This window comes from Diplodia seriata, assembly GCF_021436955.1.
Source record: "Diplodia seriata strain FDS-637 chromosome Unknown scaffold_12, whole genome shotgun sequence".
Classification (NCBI taxonomy): Eukaryota; Fungi; Ascomycota; class Dothideomycetes; order Botryosphaeriales; family Botryosphaeriaceae; genus Diplodia; species Diplodia seriata.
The window spans coordinates 87,976-107,109 of NW_027117319.1; positions in this window are offsets into that span (position 1 = coordinate 87,976).

The following is a 19,134-nucleotide window of genomic DNA, read 5'->3' on the forward strand; positions in this document are numbered from 1 at the left end:
CAAGAGCTGGGGCAAATATAAGGCGCGTGGAGGGAGTGGCGTCAGCGGTCGGCCGTTTCATTGCAGCTGGGCATTACGCAAGGCGGAGACAGGGGCGGGGTAGGCGGGACGAGCAATGGGAAGCATCCGCGTGGGACAGGGGCTGCACAGAGTAACGAGCAGTCGAGAGCTGTGGCGACTGTCAAGTAGCGAGGAGAGCTGTCTGAGTGGATGGACAGACGCGTCTGCCGATGCTCCGAGCCCTAAGCATGCACCAAGGCAGTCGCTCTCAGCAAATTCCCCTCCTGCCCGCCACACTGCCGGCGCCACAGCACCAGTTGTTGCTCGATCCTCCAATCACACCATGCCCTAGGCGCTCCCTGGCCTACTGCGACCGTTGCGTCAAACTTACATCGACGTCCAGCCCGCACGGCTCTTCGTTAGGCGCGGGAGCAGCTACGCAACTGCGGCGATCCTGACGTAACTCGGCCTGCCTTAATCGCGATGCGTGGCCGACTCGGTATAGTGCGGCGACCGATGGCATTCGCATCAATTTCCATCTGCCTCGGATGCTCTGCTCTGATTGGTCCGGATAAAAGTGCCGGTCGGGCTGGCTACGACTCCTCTCGTGAGTGAGAGACGGCTGGCACAGCGCTCATCTCTGGTTGGTCCGGTCTACATGGCCGAACCGCGTGTAGCCACGAGCTGTCGACATGCTTTTCTCCCTTCGAAAAGCCGCTTTTTTGATGCAGTAACTGGCTCTCTTCCTGTGCGAGATGCAAACGACGGGTCGCCGAACGCATGCATCCCTCCACTTTCCCGACGGATACGGCCCCTGCTTCTCGGTAGCGACGTTCCAGACACTTGTTCTTTGCGTCGTTGCTCGGCAATCTTGCTGCATCTCCGCGCGCCCCACCACTTCCCTTGGTGAGTTGATGGTGCACGCTATCTGGTAAGCCAGATCCTAGGAAAGGGGTGGTGCGGATTCTTAGTTGGATCCCCGACTTATTCCCGCAGTTGCATCCCTCTTCTCCGCTTCTCCGCCGGTCCCTACTGCCAGCTGCATGCTCCGTCGAGACTTCCTGTACCCCGTCACGTTGCCCCGGGGCCAACATGCTGCTGATACAGAGAAAGCTCCCTCAACCTCGTACGGGGACCTGCCGCAGTCAACTAGTACATTGTTTCGCAACGCCGTCAAGGTGGTTGCGGTAGAGCCCTACGCGACTTACTTGATAGGCATGCTTAGTGGGTGTTTATTGGGTGCTCGCTGCCACTCAGACTTGCTTAATTCAGACAAGCAGCATAGGCAAGGGGTGATACTTACCAGCAGACAGCGCAGCGGCTATGTCGAACGGCATGTTGGGTAGAAATCCAGTGACGCTCGATGCCCGATAACGCACAGCCGTGCCGTACGCGGTAGCCGACAAACAACACACTTAGCCGCCCACGGCCCGCCCCACAACCCCACCGCCCACGCATGTTACGATGCCGATGCACTCGTTGCTTAGTTAGCTCCCGTTTAAGAGTGTCGGCTTAGCTCTAGGCTCGTCTATAGTAATTCCCGCGGCCGCCACTCGCACTTCCAACGGAGTCCGCCGGGCGTTGCCAGTGCCGGTTTTAAATATCTCGGGATAAAAACGCCGCTCTAAAGGCCCGGCAACACCGGTAGCGGCATAGTGAACGCGCATGCCCGGATCGTTGTCAATTAGTCGCGGAACCAATAGCATCCTGTCCTCCTCCAGGTAATCCGTGTTGATCCTGCTGGGGGCCGGCTACTGCTGCCATCCCGCACCGCGACCTCCACCACGGATGAGTCAGTCCTGCGCCTCCCGAAACGTGTCGTGATTTCCGATGCCGGGCATGCAAAAGAAGGCGGCGGCCGGGAGAGAGCCTTTCTCGCGGGTCATCTTACGCGCCAGTCCGTCCCAATCTCTTCATTGGAAAATAACACGTCGATTCTCGCTACCCCCTTACAACGGAAAAAGAAAAAAGAAAAGTCCTCCCCACCCCCGTCACAACAAGACCACCGTTCAGCCCCCAGTCAGACCAACAAAGCACCACCCTCCTCCCCTCTCCCCCCTCTCATATCTGTGGAACAGCCACCAGCAGCGGAACATCACCTACACCTAACAATCACGCAGAAGAACAAACCCCTCACCTCACCTCACACTCAACGCCCAACGCACGCCGCCCAACGCACGCCGCCCAACGCCCGCAACAACCACCGCGTCATCCGATCCCACCGCAAACCCCCACCCCCGCGGCGGTGGTCTGCACGACGTCCGTCCATGAAAGCGCCCCCACCACCCCCGCCCACCGCCGCCCAGCCAACCAACGCGAACGACCTCGACAGCTCGGATGCTTGCGCCGCGCCGCCCACGCCCCACGCCCAAATGCTCGAGATGGACAGCCGCCGCTGCAGCCGCCGCTGCCGGCGGTAAGTCGACAAACGTGACATGATGGACACCGCGGCTGGGTCGGAACGGAAGATGGTGTGGTCGGTTGGGAGGGTGGGGGGCCCCCCTGGGGTAGGACGCCTTGGCTGCTGGGACGATCCGGGAGGTGTGTTTGGCTGGGGGAACGTTTGGCTGGGCTGGGCTGTGCGCGCAGGGAGGGAGGGTTGTTAGCAGCTTTCTCTCTTCTCTACCGTGGATATATAGCTCGCGAGCATTCCGCAACGGAGCTGGGAGGGTTGCCACCTTTCTCCTCCTTCCCCGCCCGCCGCAGTTGGCTGTGGGCGCTAGCGGGGGATCGTGGGAATGGTGCTCGGATACTTGGTGGGTGGCGTTTGAGGCTCTTCTACGCGGCAGCGGTTGTAAGTAAGGCGGATGATGGCAAGGGCTGCACCGCTTGAAACTGGGAACGAATGCTGATAGATGGCCGGCCCGATGGAGCTGGCGAAATCGGCAGGGTGGATCGCGAGTGAGTGTTTGCGCAGCGGTCGTGCTGATTGAGGCGGGGGAGGTTCTCAGGCTGTGTGTTGATTGATAACGCTCACATGTCACCAGTATAGGTGTGTTAATGGTGCGAGGTCTCGTCTGACGCTTTTCTTAGAATAAGTGGAGGTTTAAGGAGACTACCAACGCTAGATCGGGACCTTCTTTCCGTTCTAAGAGGGGTCCTAGGTGGCAATAAAGTCTTGCAATATAAGCCTCTATAGTAGTATGTGTTATAATTATTAAGGAATAAAGTTTTTAGAAGATCTATTAGATAGCCTATTACTCGTTTCTTATGTTATACCTATAATAGGCATCTATTTTTATTCTTAATTTATTAAAACTTAGGCCCGCTTTACTTTATCGAGGGCGACACTTTTTCTATATAGTAGTTAGATCTATTTTCGAACGTAGATATAAGGTTAAATATAAAGACCGTAATAAGTATTAAGCCTTAACTACCGACATTAATTTAGCGTAGTACTTCTATAAGGTATTTATAGATATACTTAATTTTCTCGTTATCTACCGTAAAACGATAGAGGCGGCTTAGTAATAGATTACCGTGCGCTGCCTTAAGATAAATTAATTAAGCATTACTATTATATATAAATACTCGGCCTAGATTATATATCGTACTCGTTTCGAAAAGATTAGCTAGCTAATAAAGTATAAAGTAAAAAGAGTCTTAGATATTTTACTTATAACGACGAGAAGTAAGATTAACTCTAATAAAAATAAACTCTATTAAAGTAAACTAGAGTTTAATCTAATACTAAGAGCGATACCGACGGCTTATAAATTAACTTAAGAAAGACTTAAAAGTACGAACGCTAAAGCTATATAAGTAATAAATATAAGTTATTTCGGCCGAAGAAAAACCTTAATATATAAAATTTAATAGCTATATAATTAGTAGTTTCTAGATTCTAATTAGTATAGATCGAATTTTATAACGAACTTAACTAAAACTTCGCCGTCGTATAGCTTCTATTAGTACTTAAGATAGGCGTCTTCGTATTATACTAGTACGATAATTTAAGATTAATAATAGTAGTAATAAAAACTATAAAAGTTATAGATACTATTAAGAGTTTCTAAATAAGAATACCTTCGTTATAGACGTCGTAAAGTAGCTTCTTAAAGATACCGTTAAAGATAATACTATTTCTAGATATATATATATTACTAGTAATTAAGATAATATAGGTTTAAGCGTTAGCGTTCTTAAATAAAATCTTTATCGCTAATAATTAACTCTTATTAGATAGTTCTCGCTACGAAGAGGCCGTTAGAGTAGACTCGCTATTTAGCTTATCTTTTAATACTAATTCGATCTTTCTCTTAATATTCTTTATAAAACTTATAACCGCTATCGCTACTCTTTAACTCGTTAAGCGCGGTATTCTATATCTAGACTAAAACGTCTTATCGCTAATCTTTAAGCTAGCTAGCTAACTCGTTTTAGTAGGGCCTCTTAACGCTCTAGTCGCTACGCGGTAGCGAAACCCGTTACTACTTAAGTATCTTCTTTTATATAGCGTTAATACCTCTTATCTAAAGTTCTCGAACCTACTCGCGGGCTATATAGTCGAGTAGTAGAGTAATCTTTTAGACTATTCTACTATCGCTATTCGCTACGGGTAGCCGCTAATATTTAAGCTAGATAAGGCCTTCGCGTACGGCTTTACTATAGACTAAGTTAGTAAGATCGTCGAGCGCGTCTTAGGCGAAGCCTCGCTAAAGACGTATATACGAAAGTATATCTAGACGCCGCTAGATATTAAAGCTAATATTACGTTCTAGCTAATAGACGTCGACTCTAAGCTAGTATAACTTATATAGAGAACGCCCGACGGCGGTCTTAAGCTAAGTATCGCCCCGTTAATTAATAACAAGTTATGCGAGTACTTTAGTAGATAGAGCGTCTACGCGCGCGTTAACGACTTCTATAAAATTCTTTAGTTACTACTAGCGAATAACGGTAGGCTTTTAGTATTTTATATAGTAGAGAAGATATTTAAGCCGTAGCTTACGCCGTCGACGAAGGCGGCTCTAAATACTATACTTTAAGATTCGATAAAGACGGCGAAGGTTATTAGAAATTTCTCTACTTCGCTTTCGTATAACTAGAATCTAGCGGGCTTAATAGCTATTAAGAATAGCTCGAACGGCCGTAAAAAAAAGGGTATAACTATATAGTATAGTATAATAAACTTTTATTAGATAAGCTACTATCTCTTCTCTAAAAATATACTACGCGGCTAATAGTAATAATAGTTTATTAATATTAAGGCGAAGGTCTACGATACGTTTAGAGTCTTATTACTATCTATAGCTAATACGAAGGTTAAGAACTTAATTCTAGCTTAGTAGAGATTAATATACGATATACTTTAGAGGGTATTAGATACTATACTTAGTATTCTCTCTAGTAAACTAGAATTTATAGAGGTCTAACGTAATTAAGGTCTAACGTAATCGTAGTTAAAAGTCGTAAATATTATTAATTTATTTATTAAAAGTAAGTCTACTATAAAAGATACTATAATAAACTATAAAAACGGTTATTATAAAGTTATTACTAGCTTAATAGCGTATATAGACGAGGCGAGCGAAGAAGCGAATAAGTATAGACTAACGCTTTAAAAGTATCTACGCGTAGGGCTAGATCGTTTAGTTAAATATATAGTAGCCGTCCGCTATATATAGTATTAGAGCTAAGGTCTTTTTCTATTACTTATACTTTTATAGTAGTATTAATAAACTTTTATATACTATTTTTTTTAATATTAGACTAAAGTAATTACGCTTCGTTACCTATTAAATAGTCTATATATCGCTATTTATACTCGCCTTAAATAGACTACTAATAAAACGCTCTAGCTATACCGTCTCGTCTATAAAGAGATCGAGTTAGAAGACTTACGCGACGTCTATAAGAATATTTTATATACGATATATCGAGAGCATCTTAGTATACTTAATCTAAAGAATATTAGCTATTAAAGACTAAAAGCGCCGCCGCCCGTTACTAAGATAGAAGAAAGATATATACTATATAGAGAGAATAAGTTTATAGATAATAATTTCGGCTAGAGAGCTAAACTAGTTATAATAAATATTTTCGAATAAGATTACGCCGTCGATTAATATTAAGAATCGAGACGAAGCTCGCTAAGCTAATAGACGTACGATAGACGTAGAATTAATAGTCTTTTAAAAAGCTAATATATTAAAGTTTAGTTTAGTTTTATATACTAGCTATATTATCGTCGCCTAAGTCTTTTTTAAAGTAGCTAATAAACCCCGATAGGGCCGATAGCTTATTTTAGAGGCTTATTAATATTCGATTATAGTAGTTCTAAGCTATTAGCTTTTAAAGTTTATAGAGCTTTAGAAGCTACTCGAAGTCTATAGACTTAGTAAATAATAATAGGTCTAGATTTAGAGCTAAAACGCTAAGTATTAGCTATACGATATTATTAATAGAAGAGAGCCGAATAGTAGTTATATCGATAAAGTCGTAGTAGACGTTCTAGTTAAAAGAAAAATAATAGTACGTACTTAAGAATTATAATAGCTAGTCTTTTCGCTCTTAGCGGGATTTATATATAGATAGTAATAAAGTATTAGCTACGCGCAGCTAGGCTTTAGCCTTATCTTAGAAGCTTAGGCTACGTTAAGATATCTAGACTTAATCGAGTACTTATTTAAGAGCGAATTACGTATTATATTAATTAATTATCTTATCTATCTATAGTTATTCTTATAGCTACTAAGTTTAAGTAGGTCGAGCGCTATCTTTCTTATAAAGATCGACTAAGTAAGCTAATAAAAAGAGACTAATAATTTATTCGTATTCTACTAATTTTATAACTAAGTAAAAATAGTAGTCGAGTTACTCTTTAAGCTCTATTATATTTACGTTATAAGAGAGTCTTAGCTAATACTATAATAAATTAACGTAGCGAAAAGATACTATATTCTCTATTAAATATAAGTTATTTAATACTACTTTTTATAAGCGAGCCTTATCTTCGATTTCGTTTATAACTATTCGGCCTTTATAGTATTAGCTTCTTTATTAATATCTAGTCTAACTAGTAAGATTAAATAGCGGTAACTTTTTAACTTCTTTCTTAATAGAGCGATTTCGTAAGAGTTAGAATAAAGATAATTTAAAAGAAAAGCTAAGACGAATAACGTAGTAATAATATAATTAGTAGTAAATCTAAACGAAATATATTCTAGCGCTATTAGCGGCGTTATATTAAATTTTTTAGCTAAATATTATTTTATTTAATAAATATTAATACTATATACTTATAATAAATTCTTTTAATAAGCTTATTATACTTTTTCTATTATATCTTATTATTTATAATCGCCGCGAGTATTATATATAATAATTCTACTAGCTAATAGACGCTTATTAGCTATAATATAAGTATAAACGTCGTTTCTTTTATTTAAATAACGTAGAAGAGAAAATCTTTCGTCGTTAGTTTTACTTTAAAAAGAAGAAGTTTAAAAGATACTTTTTTTACTTTATCTTAATCTTATTATCTATTAAAATAAATATAAACTAAGTTTTAAAAAAGCCTTCGTTATTTTTATTTATTAAATAAGTTACTCTAGAAAGCTTATAGATATTTATAAGCTATTTAATAAAAGTAAGATCTAGATAAGTACTATATTTAATAATATTATTAAGTATCTAAATTATTATTTTAAGAATAATTTACGCTAGTATTATACTTTTATCTACGATCGCGTCTTACTTATAGCGAAGGCTATTTATAAGAATAATACTCTAATAAAAGAAAAAATATTTAGATTTCTAAATAGTACGCTTTAAAAAATATATCGGCTAGCGAAGAATTAAAGAACCTACTATTTAGAGTATAAAAAATACTATAGCTTTAAGTATTAAAATATTATAACTTTAAATAAGCTTATTTCGTTAATCTATAGACTATATTATAATAAGAATAATAATATAATAATAGTAAGATATAGTAAAATTAAAGTCGCTTTAGCGAATTTTAATTATAGAAAGAATAAAATAAATATACTATATTTATTTAATAATAAAGTTTATTAAGAGCTTATCTAAATTTTAAATCTTTATATAAATACTATAAACTATAGTAAGACGTAGTAAAATAATAATATAAGCTTTTTATAAATAAATATTAAAAATAGTTTTAATTTTATTTAGTAGTAGTAGTTAGCGAATACGTAGTATCTTAGACTAAAGATAAATAACTTATTAATTACTACGCGCTAAAAGATTAGTATTTTACTTATAAATATATTTATCTACTTATACTCGTTACGAAACGTTATTTTATATTAATATAATATTAAGCCGTCTATAGTAAAGCGGTATTTATAGCTAAAGAAATAATACGATTAGTTTAAGCTATTAAAAAAAGTAGAGAAGTCTAATTTATAAAAAATAAAAAGAGTAGCGTAGCGTAAAAACGATAAAAAGTAAAAAATAAAATAGCGAGAAGTAAGAAATAAAATAATAAAAGAAAAATAGTATTAAAAAGAAAAAAAAGAAGAAGTAAAAGACTTTTCTAAAAAAAATTTAAAATTAAGTTTAATAGCTAACTCTTATTATTACTATTTTTTACTTATATTTTATACGTAGATAATTTCTTTATAAAAACTCTATATACTATATAAAAATACTAGTAAATTAAGCGAATATTAGAGATATAGTTACTATAAAAGATAGCGATTATAAATTTTAATTTAATAACGTTAGTCGTAGTAAGTCTAAAAGTTTATTATAGTTTATAATACTATTCTCTTACTTTACTACTATTTATAATTATTATCTTCTTTACGTTCGCTACGACTACTACTACTACTTTTATATTAACGTTATATTACTTAATCTTTACTACTACTATAAATATAGTAGAATTAGTAGAAGTTCTTTTTTATACTATTAGTAAATAATTACTAGTATTAACGTAGCTAATTAAATTTTTAGATATTTTACTATTTACTACTAGTAATAATTCGACTTCTTTACTAGCTTTACTAGCTATTACTATTTATAATTAAGCTATTTCTAGCTTCTTATAAGATATTTATAACTCTTTACTAATTTTTAAATAATAAAGTTATTTATAACGTTTTTTTTAGTAGTATTTTCTTTAATAGTATTTTTTTTAATAGTAGCGATATTACGTTCGCTATAAGCGTTATAAGCGTAGCTATAATCGTTTTTATAACGTTTATCTACGCGAGCTATTAAGCCGTTACTTATAATAGTAGTAGTAAATATACTTTTTTTTTACTTTTATTTTTAGTTTTTTTTTTCTTTCTTCGCTATAAGGCACGTCGGCAGATAAAAAATTAAATAGTAGAAGAAGATATATTCGTAGCTAATTAATAAACGAATCTATAAAAAGAGAAAGTTTATAAATCGTTTTTATATAAAAAGTTTTCTTTTCTTTACGTTTAGGCCGTCTACGGGCCTTTAGCTAGCTATTTAAGAACTATTAATAGTTTAAATATTTCGGCCTTCGGCCTAGTTAACTATTTATAAGTTACTAGCGTATAATAGTATCTTCTTCTTAAAAGAAATCGTTTTCGGGCTCTAAACGTCTTATTAAAAAACCTATCTACTAATCGTTTAAGTAGACGAAAAAAAAAATATCGTAGAGAAAAAATATATTTAACTACTATAAAGTCGTAGTTCGCGCGTTATTTTTATATATCGACGTTCGACGAAAACGCTTCGCGCGATCTATTTAGAGTCTTTATTTTTTTAAATTCTTTTCTTTTTTCTTTTAGTAGTACGTAGAAGGCTAGCGCTAAGACTATTAGTAGCGGCTCGTAGCGCTATTCGTAGTACGATAGCTATAGCTAATTACTAATATTAGTATTACGGCCGGTTATTTAGCCGCTATATTATTTTATATCTTTAGCGTTATATATTTTTTTTCTTAGTACGTACTTTTAGTTTCTTCTTAAGGCTTTAAAAGTAGTATTTTTATCTTAATAGATTACGCGGCTTATTATTTAGCGCTAGATTATCTTTATATTTCGCGGTATCGTTTAGCGGGCTAAACTCTATCTTTGCTATATTTAAAAGTATAACGTTTAGCGCTAAATCGTCTTCGTATTTAATAGTATTAAAGAGTAGATTAAGCTCTATCTTTAATATATCTAAAAACGTAACGTCTAGCGCTAAGTTATCTTCGTACTTAATAGTATTAAAGAATAAATTAAGCTCTATCTTTAATATATTTAAAGACGTAGTATTTAGTATTAAATTATCTTTATACTTATAGTATTAAGAGGCGAGTTAAGCTCTATTTTTAATATATTTAAAGACGTACTTCTCTATTTTAAATTATTTAGCTTAGTTTTAAAGATATTTTATCGCTTTATCTTTAAATCTTATTAGCTTTATTAAATTCGCCCTATTATTAGTACGCGTCTCTATTTTTTTTTAACTTTAAGCAGATACTTCTCGCGCTATATTCTTCTTTTTAAAGAGATAGAAGCTTAAATAATAAAAGATAAATCTTATATATTACTTAAGTAGTTACGCGTCTTCGTAATATTTATATATAATAGATACTCTAATAGTCGTAGCTACGCGTATTACGCGCGTAGCTAGTTTATCTTAAATAGTAGGGCTAGTATCTAGTAACTAAATATAAAGTTTAGTACGTAAATATTAAGTTATTATTAGCTTAGTAGCGAACGTAATATTTATCTTATAATTTTACTTTATCTTCGCTTTTTCTTTATACTTTATAGACTAATTTACTCTACTTTAAACTATCTACTATATCTTACTCTTTTATTTTACTAATCTAGTATTTTTTTTAGCTTTTTAGTCTTTACTTTACTTAGCTAGCTCGTCTTACGTCTTAGCTTCGACTCTCTTTTAAATAAGTTTTACCCGATTATTTTACGCGCTTTTTAATAGTATTAAGCTTACTTTTAGCTTTATATAGCTTTTACGCGTTTACGATATTCTCTTTCTTATTTTAGTATAATACTAAATAATATTTTACTTTTTCGTTAGATTTCTAGCGGTTTTAAGTCGTCTTAATCGTTTTACCGTAAATTTTTAAATAAGTAAGTTCTATCTATTTTTTATATAGTTTAATACTAACCCGCGCGTATAGATATATTAAACTTATTTTTAAGCGGCTTTTAGCTTACGCTAAAGCGTAAGCGTTAAAAGTATAAGCGTATACTTACTTCGTCGTTTAACGTTACGCCGCTATTATTTAGTCGTTACGATAGTTTTTTAAGTCTAGCTTTACTAACTACGTTCGCCCGTAATTTAGACTTTTATATTAACTAGCGCTTTAGCTATAGGCCTTTTATATCGCCGTCGTCTATTTAGTCTTAAAAATCGATTAAGATACTAAATAGTATATTAATATTAACTATTTCTACTACTTCGTAGCCCGTTTTAGCCGCTCTAAACGCCCTTATATTAAGCTTCGATAACGAGAAAAATATCTTATTTAATCTAAATACTAAGAATAAAAATAAAGATAAAAAAAAGAATATTACGCCTCTATATTTAATAGTAATATATTAGATATCGTTAGATACTTATTTAGTAATTAAAAGCTAAATTAACTATTTTTTCTTTATTACTTACTAAGCGTTATTATACGTTAAAGAATATATTTACTACTTTTTTTTCTTTTACTTTCTCTTTTTTTTTCTTAGCTTAGAAACTTCGTTCTTTAGCATCTACTTTAACTCTACTTAGTAATAGTTATAATACTTTTCTAAGCTTTTTATAACTTTAAAGCTCTTTAGACTATAAGTAGACGTTTATATCTACTTTACTAAGAGAAGATATCTTATTTAAAAAGACTTTAGAATCTTAAAATCTTTAAAACCGTTACCCTCTAATACTTAGATTCTAAAAAAAATTTAACTTAGTATAGATCTTTAAAAAATTCTTTACTTAGACTTATTTTAAAACCTACTCTTTAACTTAACTTTTAATTTAATTCTTAATACTTAACTTAATCTTACTACTATAAATACTAATCGTAACTTCGATAGTCTCGCTTTAAAATTTAGTAATACTAGAACCTAAAAGTAAAGAATAAACTATCTCTAAAAAGCTATTAAAGAAATACTTTTAAATAACTATCTACGAAAGAATAACGCTATACTAGCTAATTTAGAAAGTACTATTACGCTATAATACGATTACTTTAAGAATAAAATCGACGTTACTTCGTTAATAAAATTTAATACTAGTTATAATACGTTATTATCTCTTTTTAGACTTATAGATAATCTAGTCGCGAGACTTAACTACGCTATCTCTAATTAAATAGCTACTATTAATAGACTATCTATAGAAAACGCCCGTCTAAACTAGAAAAATCGCGGTAAAAGAGAAAAATTAGCCGCGTTTACCGCTATAAATAACTTTACTCTTATAAATATTCTCGCTTAGCTTATAGAGCGTTTTAAATTCTTTAATAAGTTCTTAAAGCTTCTAGACTCTAAGAGCTTTAGTAGAGATTCTAAGAAGAAACTCTTATTTTATAAATAGAAAATAAATATAAAAAATAAGATAACGATTAACGTTAACTACTTTAAATAGAAAAGCGCTAAAATTATATATCTCTTCTTTTATACTATTAGCCTCGCTAATACGATGCTTCGACCCTTCTATAAAAATAGAAGTAAGAAAGTTATAATCTAGAATTTAACTATAAAGCTTTTTACTTAAATCTTTAATAACTTTTACTACGTAGAGAATAAGAAAAAGTAGCTTTATAAGCTATTTTAAAGTAATAAACTTTTTAAAGAGTTTTACGCTACGTATATTATTTTAGCTATCGATGCTAATCTTTCTCGTACTAAGTAATTTAATAACTTTTAGTTTTATCTCTCTAACGAGCTACGCTTAGCTCTAGTTAAATATAAAATATTAATAAATAGAAACTTCGACTCTCTAATTAACTATAATCGTATAGTTAATCGCGAGATACGTAGTATTAACGAGAAGAAGTAGAGGCTAGCGAACTATAGTAATAAAATAAGTAAAACTATTTTTAAGATAATTTTAAAGAAATTAAATCTAGCTATCTAGACTACTATCGCTTCTAAGCTTAAAAACTTTAATAAAGTAAATATCTTTAAAAAGCGCTTCGCGGAGTAGTACTAAGTAATACTTAAAAAAGACTAGTACTTTTATTATAAAGAGAAGAAATATATAGCTTATTAATACTTTAAGCGAAAGATAAACGTTATCGCTTTATAGACTTTTTAGACTTAGTAAACCTCTATAGATAAGATTAAGTTTCTTAGCGATACTTTTAACTTAAAAAACTAGCTACTCTTTATATAGTCGCGTTAAAGAGCTCTTTAAAATTTTCTTTTTCTACTATTAAGATTTACTCTCTTTAGTTCTCTACTTCTAATTTATTTTTTATTTAAGTTACTCTTTTCTTATAAGATAGAATAATATAAGTTAATACGTTAGTAAATACTAAAGTACTTCTTTATATAGTCGTAAGTAGAGAATTTACGTAAAAAGCCGTTAAAATATTAAGATATATATTTATTTATTTTAGAGAGTTTATACTCTTTACTATAGCTAATAGAAGCGGCGGTTTTTTTATTATTTAAAAAATCTATTCTTCTATAGAAGTAGAAAAATACTAAAAAAGTATCGTATCTCTCTTTATTATATAAACTCTAGAAAAATACTAGATAATTCTTAGGCTCGCTTAGATAGAAGCTTATAGAGCTTTACTAGACTCGAGTATTAGACGTCTTATATTTAGAAAGAACTACTACTAATATTTCTAGTAGTTTTTATTACTACTCTCTTCTCTTTCTCTACCTTCGAAAGAAGTTCTAGTAGAAAAAAAGGCTAGACCTACGCGTATACTAAAGAGATCGATCGGTATAAATAAATAACTCTAGAATAAAAGAGACGGCCTATAAAAGATAACTAAAGAACTAAAGCTATTAAAGAATTTATAGTCTAAGTTAGCTCTAAAAAAGAAGACTTTATTAGATATAAACTATTAAATACTTACTTCTATTAGATTTATCTAGTATCTTAAGAAAAAGAGAACTAAGCTCTACTTTTTAACTATAGAATTAAAAGATTTAAAGATTAACTACTTTTAAATAGCTCTATTTAATAATTTTAAGCTAAAGAAACTTGTTATTTCGAACTAGCTTATAGATAAAAAAGAAACCTTCTTAAAAGAAGTCTTAAATACGTTTACTATAGTACTAGACTTTAAGTATAAGATCGAGTTAAAGAAAATCTTAAACCTTAAAATTTCTCTTTTATTTTAAATGTTCGTAGAAAAACTAAAGGCGACTAAGAACTATATTAATAAGAATTAAATAAAAGAATTTATCGAACTAAGTAAATCGCCCTTAGAATTTTCGATTCTAATAACTAAGAAGTCGGGCGAAGGCCTATAATTCTACGTTAACTATCGTAAGCTAAACGCCGTTACTAAGAAAAACTAATACTCTTTCTCTCTTATTAATAAGACTCTCGCTAAGCTTAAAAAAATAAAGTACTTTACTAAAATTAACGTTCGATAAGTTTTTTATAAGATTTAAATATACTTTAATTTAAAGAATCTTATAATCTTTCGTATATATTACGATTTATATTAATATAACGTAATACTCTTTAAACTTTATAACGGTTTCTCTACGTTTTAGTACTATATTTATTTATTTTATTTATTTAGTTTAACGTCTCTCTAGAGTCTAAAACTATTAGAGACGGAATTTCTTTAGAGAACCCGCTTCTATTTATATATCTAAATATATATATGCCGAAGAAAAATTCTAGAAGAATACTAGAAACGATACGCTTAAAAGCTTAATAGAGAGATAAAGATCGTAAAAATAGTAAAGAAGAGAATAGAAGAAGAAAATAGATAAAATAAGTATACGGCGATACGTATTTAGACCTTATTAGATAAGTCGTTTAATTACTATCGCCTAGTAGTAATCTTTATTTATTCTAAGAACTTAGCTATAAGGCTAGCTTTTAGAGTCGTAGAGAATAGATTCGTAAGTTCGAGTCGATACTTCTTAAGCCTATCTTTTAAGAGAACCTAAGGGCCTCTATAAAGCGAATAGCTTAAAAGTAGATGGCGCGATATTTATTTAGCCGTATAGCTATATCTATACTAGTCGTTTTCGGCGTAGTCGAGGCGGTAAAGATAAGACTTAAAGTAGTCGTATTCTATCTTTAGTTAGTAGAAGGCGAAGGCTATTTCTCTAACTTTCGTAGAAGATTTAAGCCGCCGCTCTATCTCTAAACTAAAGATACGTTTATAAAACGAGTCCGCCGCTAATTTAAGCTTCGTTTTCTACTTTTTATAGGTTTTCTACTTAACTTTACTTCGGTAGAAGCTTAAAGAAGTCGAAGCCCTACTTAGAGAATATTTTATAGCTCTTTTTATAAGCTAGTCTATAAGCTCGTTGCCTAAAACGTTCTTATAGTTAAGATACTATTCTAAAGAGACGGTATTTTCTCTAGCCCTTAGCTCTTTAGCTAAGCTAATAGCCCGAATTTATTATACTTATTCGAGCGTATTAGAGGGCTTCTTTAGCCTAAGAATTACGGTTTAGTTATTCGCGTAGATTCTTATATCTTTATCGCGGACCCGGCTTCTAGCGGCGTAGCGAAGGGCTATTACTAGCCCTTTTACCTCGCCGTTATATACTAGATTTTTCGAATCGAGGTTCTTATAAATCTAGCGCGTCGGGTTCTCTTTAGATTGGCTAAAGTTAAAAACTACTACTCTAATCTCTATATTTCTACTCGAAGATAGAATAAAGACGTCGAAGTAAATAGCTATTCGTTTAGAGAATATTCTCTTAATATCGAGTACGTAGGTCTTAGCCTACTTTTCTTTATTTAAAGGGCTAACCGTAGCCGAGTAGAAAAGGTCGATAGACTATAGCGAAAAGTAGAAGAAATTAACTTCTTCTAAGAGAGCTAGCTACTCTCTACGAAGAAGTTTAATCTTCTCTAACTACGTAGATTTTACTATTTTCCGTTAGTTTAGATTAATCTTCTCTAGTTTAAGTCGAAGAGAATAGAATTCTTTAAGTAAATTCGTTCTAAGAGCGTATTTTCGTAACCGCTCGTTTAAACGAATATCCGCTAGTAGAATTCTACTCTCTATTTCTAGAGAAACTATAGAGGCGGTTTTAAAAACTTCTAGAATCTTTCGTAGAGTAAGATTTTAAAGAACTTTTAATTAGCTAGTAAACTATCTTTAGCTTTTCTAGTAGATTTCGAAGCCGTAGTCTATAATCGTAGTAACGTAGGCTAAATAAAGTTAGCGTACTACGTAAGAAGAAAGCCTTCTCTCGACGTTAGCTAGTCTAGAGAGCCGGTAGAAGGCTAAACGAGCCTAGCTAATTCTTTTAGACACGTATATCTTAAAGATAAGCCCGTAGTTAAAGTAAATTTCTAGCTACTTAATCTATTCTTTAGATCTTACTATATTATTCGTAGGTAATATAATAGAAATAGACCGAGGTTTCGAGTTTTCTTTAAAAGATCGAGCGAAGTATAGTAGCTTAGTCTTCTTTAGATCGAATTTAATATAATTTTTCTAGCCTCGCGCGTAGAGTCTCTTTATTTTCTTCTTTAATATCTTCTTATTACGTTTTTAGCTGCCGAAGCTAGCTATAACCGCAATATCGTCGATATAAGAGAGAAAAGAAGCCTTAAAGTCGAGGAATAACTTTTAAAAATAGATTAAGAAAAGAATAAAAGAGACCGGGCTTTCTTATAAAATATCTATTTTAATTAGGCTAAACTCTTCTTCTTCTCCGTTAAACGCGAGGCTTAATATTTAAATAAATATAAACGATTTTACCTACACGAGTAGATTAATCGGCATACTAATTTAAGCTATTATTACTAGAAGTTATTCTTCGGCGACGTAGTTAAAGGCGCTTTTAATATTAAGAAAAAGTATAAAGATCTTATATTTAAGACGGCGGTTTTTCTCTACTTTATTCGATAAAAGTATTACGATATCTATCACGGATTTCTTTAATCTTTCTTTAATTTAGATATAGTAAAGAAGCTTAGAGGTCTTCGCTAGATAGTCTAATCTTTTAGTCGTAATTCGTTCGAGTACTTTTTCGAGATAGTTAAGTAGAAAGATAATTCGATAAAACTTCGAGTTTACGGTATCTATCTTTTCTTTACTTAAAATTACTTCGGTAGCCGTACGCCAGCCCGTAGAATAATATTCGTAGGCGAATAACGTAAAAAAAACCTTATTAAAGACGTCGGGCTTCGCTCTAAACGCGTAGATAATAATTTCTTACGTAATAGCGTCTAGTCTTAGCGTTTTTTTCTTAATTTACGTAGAGCACGTATTCTCGATTTTTCTTAAACTTAGCTCTAGCTAGTTCTAGCGTTTAGGGACATAGCTTTACTAGTTAAAAGAGGCGGTAGAAGAGGGCGGCGAAAAAAGCCTCTTTTTAAGAGCTAAATACTTTCTCTTAAAACTATCTTTTAAACGTTTTCCCGTATACGTCTTATAGCTAATCTTAAGAATTTAAGCTTCTATTAAAGTAAAGTTCTTATAAAAACTATCCTTCGAATTCGACCCTCGAGAATCGCGCTAAGACCGATATCGTTCGAAAGTTCTCGATTTTCTTAGCTAGAATCTTAATTCTTAGCTTCGTAGATATACGCGCTATTACGTAGTACGTAGAAGAAGAGGTATTCTAGATAGTACTAGACTAGCTAGGGCTTTGCAGCCCTCTCTACCCTCGAAAATTACTTAAATTCGCACTAAATTTTATATAGAGAACTATAAGGCACGAAGAAATTCGTTTTTAAAGTTATATTACGATAGCTCTACTCTACGCCTAAAAATTCTACTTTAAAGCCTACTAAAAGCCTCTTTCTTAGGCCTTACTAAAGAGTTTTACGAGTATAGATACTTCGATCGGCTTAAGCTTTACGCTAAAATATCTCTCGGCCCTTCGAAACCTTTAACGTTCGTATTAGCCCTATCGGCCCCTTCGTTTACTTCTAAAGAGTAAGTAATTAAGAAAAACCCTCGTCTCGGCCTAGATTTCTTTTATTTACGGCTTAGTTTAGATAAAACTAAAGCCGATAATTTATTTTCTAGTCTTTTTCTTTTATTTACACCTCTTCTAGCACGTTTTTCTTTAAGAAAGAGCTTAGAAATCCCCGTTCGAATCTAGAATAGCTTCTTTAAAGTAGAATTTACCCCTCTCGAACCCTACTCTACTATCTATAACGCAGGTAGAGGACTTCGAGGCTATAAATATAGCTATAAAAAATTTCGAGAAACCTCCGGCTACGTCTATCTTTCTTTTAATAGTGGCTACGTCGGAACTCTCGACTCTCGAGCCCGCGGAAAACCTCTTTATCCGCGAGAAAATACTTAAACGACGCCTTCTAATAGTTATTCTAACTTCTTCAACTAAGAAAGTAAGTAGTATTACTACCTTTCGCTTCGCCTACTACGAAGAAAGTAAGAAAAGTATAGTACTTCTATTAAAAACCGCGTAAGAGGCTATTAACTAGTCTCTTAGTCTTCTCGTTACGGCTACGAACCTCTCTAAGGCCGAAAAAGAATAAAGGTCTATTCTAGACCTAATCGAGATTATACGGTAATATACTAAAATTAGTAAAGTCGTAGATAAAGCCGACTTAATTCTTACTACGTAAATACGGGCCCTCGAAAAGACTACGAAAGACCTTATAAAGATAATAAAAACTCTTTCGAAGTTTACTACCGCTCTTCTCTTAAAGTAGATCTCGTAGGGGCCTACGTACGCGAACGCGTAATCGGCCCGCCTTACGTAAAGGCCTATCGTAGTACCGAGCTAGCCTACGCCTATATACGTCTCTACGGCGGCGAAGGCCTTAATAAACGCGAAAGAATTTACCTTCGTTTTAGAGAAAAGATAGAAGAACTTCGCGTAGAAGGCCTTCGCGTCTAAAAAAACTATACGCTAAGTAGTTCTTTTCTTAGCTACGAAAATTAAAGATTTCTCTACGTATAACCTACGAAATGCCTTTAATAAGGCGTTCGTAGAGTAGCGAAAGAAAAATAAGCCCGTTATCGCTACGATCTCTCTCTTTCTAAAGAAAAACCTTATACTTATTATATATAAGCCCTTCTTCGCCGAATTTCTTCTA